Source organism: Monopterus albus, unplaced genomic scaffold (assembly GCF_001952655.1).
Source record: "Monopterus albus unplaced genomic scaffold, M_albus_1.0 scaffold22.1, whole genome shotgun sequence".
NCBI lineage: Eukaryota > Metazoa > Chordata > Actinopteri > Synbranchiformes > Synbranchidae > Monopterus > Monopterus albus.
This window is the reverse complement of record NW_018127902.1, coordinates 961,712-969,696: the sequence shown is the minus strand read 5'-3', so window position 1 is coordinate 969,696 and position 7,985 is coordinate 961,712.

Genomic DNA, 7,985 nt, shown 5'->3' with positions numbered 1-7,985 from the left:
CAACCACAAAGTCGATTATCGACCTCTGGCCTAGGGTGTCCTGGTGCCACGTGCACTAATGAACACCCTTATGCTTGAACATTGTGTTTGTTATGGACAATCTGTGACTAGCACAGAAGTCCAATAACAGAACACCACTTGGGTTCAGATTGGGGGGGCCATTCCTCCCAACCACGCCCCTCCAGGTGTCACTGTCGCTGCCCACGTGAGCGTTGAAGTCCCGTAGTAGAACAACGGAGTCCCCAGTCGGGGCGTTTTCCAGCACCCTTCCCAGGGACTCCAGTAACATGGTCAAATAAGTTGATGACAATATTTACAAAGTGAGCATGTTTATTTTTTCCTGAAGTCAGTTTTTTTCCTCCAATTTTTTACAACACATAAAAGTGCATTCAGTGGCATTTTTACTGTGTTCATTCAAGAAGACATTTTGTCTTAAACAGTGACAAACAAAACAGCTCAGCTGTTGAGATATGCATAAAGCAAGAGGTCTATGTGTATGTGTTCTTGGCACCTTTCTCTGTGTGCCAGTATGAGTAAGCTACTGATTACAGCTTTTTACTTTTGTCTCCATGTTCAGTCCAAAAACTTCCATTTTGAGCATTGAAAAAGAAGTTCAAATTGTCCACAGATTTTCAAAGTTTTTCAGTTCATACAGGAACTTCAGCAGTCTTGAGGGAATGTGTCACTGTTTTGTTCCTTTTATCTCAGCATTTGATCCTTGTTCAGGATTTATCAGATTATCTAGGAGCCCATGTATACTGGGGTTTTTAAGTTTCTCTCGGTAACCTGGTTATGTAAGTGCATGTAGTGCATGCAGTCAATGAAAACAATTACAAAAAGTCATTGACCTAAGTCAGGGGTGTCAAACTCAATCACACAGGGGGCCAAAACTCAAAGCACACTTTAGGTCACGGGCCGAACAGGATAAACATTCATTGAACAGACTAAAACTAAACGTTTTTTGAACATAAATGTGAATCGAAACAGACAGGATACAATATTATTCTACGATAAATAAACTTGAACTTAAAATCAGCAACCGTATTTCTGCTAAGGCTTACATTTGCAAATACCTGCTTTTTGTCTGGACACAAGATGTCGCACACTTTCATCATGCAGCTCTTCAGAAACTCGGTAATGGCCGGGCTGATTTTCTCCCTTGCCACAATAAAACTTGCTTTCACAGCAGCTTCACTTTGTGATTTCGCTTTGGTGAAAACGTCTGCTGTGATGTCAGATTCCTCTACCTTCTGTAGCTTCTGCTCTGCATTCACGTTTTTCAGCTTGTCCTGATGTTTTGTCTCGTAGTGCCGTCTTAGGTTATATTCCTTAATTACAGCCACATTAGCTCCACAAATAAGACACATGGGTTTACCGGCATTGTCAGTTACTCAGCCTCCCACCGGTTTAGAAAGGCTCTGTTTTCAGAATCAACTTTTCTCTTGGCCATTGTTAGGGGCTAGCTTTGACTTGAAATTAGGGTTGTATACATCAACAGACGCTTGATTGATCTGACCTAATTGACGTGGGAATGATTGCAGGTAGCCTATTGTTCGGTAAGGCAGCTGTTGCGCTGCATTATGGGATTTGTAGTTTGTGTGTTATCAGTGCTTCATATCGCCGGGCCATTAAAAAAAACAACAAAACAAGTTATTAACATATGAAGATGGATTTTTTTTTTGCTTCTCCTTAACATTTGAATTCAGCAGACTGCTCATTTTGTCAGAAACTTGTGTGAAACTCAAAATGTTAAGATATTCTTCACTGAGAATCCTCACTTCCCCTAGAATCCCTCTTAATGTAAATTAAGTTTTAAGTTAGTGCAATGAGCTTTGTAAACTTGTTAGCAATATCCAATAATTAAACATAAGCTTTATTATACATTGACAGATTTAACACTTTCATCTGTTAAAGAATTTTGAAATGATGGAGTTGTTGTGGGGAAAAACAGCCTCAGACTAAGTAGAGTGTCTCTGTGCTTAAATATACTGTGGATTTGTGCAGATTATAGGATGAAAATGTACTGTAGGTCAACTGGTTGTGAGATAGTTGTGGTTTTTCAGTAGTTAGATTTCATCCCATAGCTGAGGTATCCAAATTGGCTAGTGCATCCAGTTGTACAAAATTGTGTAAAACCATTCCACATTGCCTCCAGAAGTTTTTAAATGCTGTTTCTGTTGTTGAGCTTTAAGACCTCTACTAATGTGTGTGTTTGGTGTTATTCTCACCCATAGAATAGTACAGAAAATCAAGGCCACACACACACACCCACACTTAGCCACAGATGGCGGTGGAGCTACTGAGGTTAGAGTTACTGGCCATGACAGTCGCAACATTTCTGGTTCTTATTCGGCCGGAGACAGTGTTTCATGTCATCCCATCTCTCCTTCTTCATTCCCTGCCAGCTCTTTGCTGTCTCAGTTTATTTAAAGCAGAATTGCCCCCACCCCTCACACACACACGCACACAAAGAAAATTAATATATGCCACATATTAATGCTGATTGAAGCAGGGGCCATGAATGCATTTAAAATGTTTTTATGTTCAGCAGCCGACTCTCAAGTTTCACATTTCGGAGCAGTGGTGAATACATAATCAAGGAGGGCTTTCAAAACAGGGCCTGCATGTGACTGCATTACATAATAGAACAGTTACAAAAATAAACCATTAACTGTTGATAAACTACATGTACAGTACACACTGTATCTGCAGCATGTTCTACATCTTAAAGACCAATTGTTTTCTAGAATGGGAGGAAATCAGTTTGGAAAATTTCCATTAATATAACACTGGGATGAAAATAATTGTTTCACAGACCTCTTCTGAATAAAAAGATCTTTTCCTCCTCTTGAAGCAAGGTGAGAGGTTTAAGCAGCTGGTGGTGTTATGCCTTGTTTGATGGTGGTCGTAACTGAAGTAATAAGGTCAAGCTGTAATTTCATCTTTGAAAGAGAGCAACTGGAATATTGGAATTTTGGATTATGTATTTTTTTCCTGATTGGCCCAAAGAGGATAACATGCTAACTTTTCCCATTTTGCATGTTCTTTTCAGTGGGGCTCCTCTGTGTACCTGTGCTATAAGAAGTCTGTGACCAAAACTAACTTGATAGCCTACAAAGCAGGTAAGCCTTCCTAACCCCATAACTACCAGTACACACAAATTCATCTCTAAATACTTTGTCTCTCCTCAATCCCTGCTCTGATCACTGGCTTGTGGAGTGAGAAAAACTGAATAGAGGGTGATTTTACAGGTCATTTTATTAGGTATTCTTTTATTTTAATTAATTATACTTATTAATCCCCATGGGGGTGGGGTGTGTGTCTTACTGATGACAGCCCTGTCAGTTATTGCTTGGCCACCAGGGGCAACTGGGGGTTCAGTGTCTTGCCAAAGGATACTTCAACACATAGACTGGAGAGACCAGGAATCAAACCACCAACCTTCTGATTGGGAGACAACCAGTTTACCTCCTGATCCACAGCCACCCCTATTCAGAGCTACAGTATTTCTAATATTCTGACCCTCTCATGTATGTAGCTGTGGAGGACAAAAATATAGAGACGCCTCTGAATACAGTGTAGTTCAGGACAACCCCACCTTTAACTATGACCTCAATAACAAACACATAATTTATATAGCATACATAAGTTTATATATTTTAATCTCACAGTTTTTATGTTTATTTAGTTACATATCTATATATCACCCTATGTGTTCACTGAATCATTGGTCAGTATATTGTGTTAGCCAACTGGAGTACTGTTTAATATCAAGGGAGACTGATTCACTAAAACACTGAAATCTCATTAGATTTACAGCTTTAGCAAAGAGGGTCCACAGTTACTTTATTACCACCACCTGGCTAATGGGACGGGGGAGCTATAGTTTAGTGGAATTCTTAGAATAGTTGGAACAAAGATTAGATCTGAGCCAAGAAGAGGAAGCAACTTCAAAGGCAGGGCAACACAGGCAGAGAAGCTTGATTGGAACAGGGGGGTAGTGTTTAAAATGTGGCAGTCTCTTGGAAACAAAGGAAGACATAAGTGTCTATGTAGGAGTTAATACAGGGTAGGTATTCCTCCCTTTTTAGGGTGCTGTCCACAACCATTGGAGCAGAGAGGATGATTGGAGGATGGACGGATTAAACAACCAATCTTGGGAGAATTAAGATTAAACCACAATTGCTCCCCAACAGTTTTGGACCAATCAGATAGTAACATTTTTCATATAAATGTTGTATACGCCAAGTTGAAGTGAGTCTTTTCTGTTTATCCTAAACAGTCAAGAACCATGTGCACATGCTAATTTTGATACGTTAATGCATAATAAATTTTACACTGTGAACTATCTTTATATTTAGTCTTTTCTTTTCAATTTACGAGAACACATTTCGACATTATCGGCGCTTCATATCGCCGGGCCATTAAAAAAAAGATATATAAAATGATCTCGCGGGACAGATGTAATTGTACGCCGGGCGGGATGTGACCCGCGGGCTTTGAGTTTGACACATGTGACCTAAGTCATTAACATCAATCATTTTAGGTTAAAATAAATGTAACTGTTGTTTTTAGTACAGAGTTGTAAGTTTCTCCAACTCCGAAATCTGAATGAAGCATTGATCGCATTAGATGGCCAGTTTGATGGCCCTGTCATCTTCTTCTTTTTTCGTAGTTTATTAGCAGTTTACATGTCAGTTTAAGGTGCATTACCACTACTTACTGAACTGGAGTGTGGATCAACCTGGTCCCCTGCTTCTTGCTCCTTTTGCCTGTGTCTTTCGTGTTAGGGCGGGTTCTTGCTCCCACAATGCAATGCACAATTCAAAGCTCTTGGTTACATTCCTGTGAATAATCAATACGGAAAATTTTTTCATATTAACAGAATACATTGGGCCATATTTTTACAGCCTTTTCTTAGAGTGCAGAGACTTTATTTCTTCCATGCACAAAAGCTGGTCAGTGATATTAGCAGACTACTGGGTGAATATTTATGTGCAGTACTTCTACATTAATAGTTTTGCCACAGTCAGTCTAAGAATAGAATACATCACTGGCAGGAGAAGGTAATGGGAAAGAATCTTTCTTCATATATTTCCATGTCATGGCATCAGTGACATTATTCAATCAGGTTTCCACCCTGATTGAATATTTCCATCCATGGCTGCTCATTTTACTAATTTCCAGCCATTTATTGTTTAATCTTGGGTACCTCTAGATTAGCTTTGCACCCATCAGGCTAGTTTGTAAATGCGCACAACTCCTGTTGCCAGTCAGGAAGCAAGGACAACACATAAACAAAAAAGCAGGTAATTGAGAAACCCCATATTTTAACTGGCATAATGCAGACACAGTAACTTCTCCAGCCTTACAACACTTCTCTACAGAACCAACATTTTAACAGACATACATGTTTTTTTTACTTACCATTGTAAGATTTGATTCTTATGAGCTCTAGTTACTTTTCACAGCTTTAGTTCCCTTTAGTTACCTTTCATAACTATTTTCCCTGTTTATACATATTACAGCTGTATTGATGATTGTCCAGAACTACTGAGCTTTGGTTATTTTTAATGCATTTATTTTCCTTGCTTATGCAATATCAAGTGATATTGAGGTAGAAACTGTCTGCTGTAACTTCTGTGTAGAGACAGGATGTCTGCATCTCCTTGTGACCAGACAGCCTATTTACATTTTAACAGAGACCTGTTGGCCTGTTTTACACTCACACCTAGACCCACTTAGTATATTCCAAGATTCTGCTTTGTCTTAGGGTGCCCTGCAGCGCTCACAACCTGAGATGACCACCTGGCCAGTTTAGCATACTTATTAGTATAACACATACAGGGGGCCTGCAACTCAGGCCACCCATGTTTCGGTGGTCCATTGATCAAGACCAAGCTGCCACCTGAGACACACACACACACATACCTAGATTTACCATATTCCAACATGGAATTGCGAGCTCCGGCTCACACCAAATGATCAATAGGATCACAAACAATAGGAACACAAATCCCTTGTGTTACAGTTGACCATATTCACAAAGTAGTGAAATTAATCCCAACAGGTAGTGCTGCACTGACAATAACATCATGGATCATTAGAATCCTCTCGCCAACCCGCAACACACATCATGTGCGGCAGCACAATGGTCTCAAGCAGTCAAAACAAACAGGTACTGTGCTTTGGGGAAATCCAGCATTGATGAGCTGATCATTCACTGCCCCGGGGTGCTTCATTGGCCGAACTGGTCAGGTAAAACAGTGAGTCCTTGTACATGAACTTTCCCAGACATGCAGTAACCTCAGGCCCTGTATTTTTCTCCCATTCTCTGGTAACAGTGCAGCAGCAGTAGGTAAAATATATAAAAAAATCCTGCTTTTAAAATGGCAAACTCACACGAACGCATGACTTCCAGGAGATAATGACAATTCAAGGAAATCCATAAACTATTACGTAAAACTTTACATAGTTGGAAAAAAACCTTTGCACTTGACCCTCAGGTAACTTTCTTTAGAATACACAGGTTAAGCCTACATGAATACACTATTATCTGATAAATCATATGATAAAAATGACATTTATACATGTCAAGATTTTGTAGTTATGTATTATTGCACTCTTTGCAAAAGAAAACGTAATATTTCTGTGTACCAATAAGAACTATTTTACACAGAAATCTACAAACTCCTATTGAGAAATGCCCGATCTAAAAGTTTTTGGTGACTAAAAATAAGCAAAAGTAAAATAATTCAGAGAGAGAGGAAGAAAAAAAATAAACAACAAGTGCCTGTATACTCTAAGTACTGTAACTTTGTGGACTGTGGTATCTATGGATAGCTGATCTGACTGGTAGACCCCTGGGGGGAATCTTTCTGAGCACTTTGTTGGTGTCTGAGGTCTTTATGTGCATGTCAGTTTGCAAGCCATGAGCTTCACCTGAGTGGAATACATTCATAAGTTTTATATATTTACTGAATGTGATAAGTGAATTGAGCATGCTTGTGCATTCCTGTAACACCACTTTTGAGTCCCTTCATTAATAAAGGAAAGCTAAAGCATTAAATGATGTGGGATCTTTCTGCATGCATGGACTGAATCTATTTTAAGCCAAAGCCAAAGCTATACTGTAGTTTATGTACCCAAAGTTTAAGAAAAAGAAGCATCACATTTTGATGTCATACTTTAATTCATCAGTGTTTTTTGCAGCCAGTCGGCCTTTCATCATTATCTGCTGAAATACTGACTGATAGGCTAAAGTGAAAAATTGGTAATGACTCTTTAGTTTCTTTTAAGAGACTCTGGAAGGGGGCATCTTTTTATAAGCCTAAAATTAATCAGTCCCTTACATTTAGTTTCTTTCCCAGACACTCATTTCTTATTGTAATTGACTTTAACTGGCATTTTTGTACCTCAGTTGTTTCAGCCTGCTATGCATACATTATGTACTGTATTAAGTGTATATTAGAGCAGAACTCTACTAGTATTGTCAAAAGTATGGTTTAACCTGGAGCGACATAACACCTTGCAGAAGCCTTACTTATTAAAAAATGACTTTGGCCTTGAACCCACTGGCTGGAGGTAGAGGGGCAGACCCCTATAAATTGCAGTCAACTGGAGATCCCCTATAGGGGCCATAGATGGGGAATTGACACGGGTGGCTTGGGGCAGTGGAGGTGCAAGGTGGTTTTTTTAATTCTATCCCGGTTCTTTAATCTGAAGGCCCCAAGAAGTAACACTCAGGATACAGAAATCAGCTTTAAGTAGATTTATTTTCTTCTGGTTAGATGCAGAGTTATTACAGCGCTGGGCTCTGAGAGATGGCAAGTCTCCAAGAGCATCGATCATCACCAAACGTTTACATTTATCTTCTCGGGCTGGGACTGCCCTGTACATGGGTGGTACAATATACGTCAACTATCTAATATGTTCATATAGGCAATGTGTGTGTGTGTTGTTATCTTCTGTGTTCAGGCGTTTTT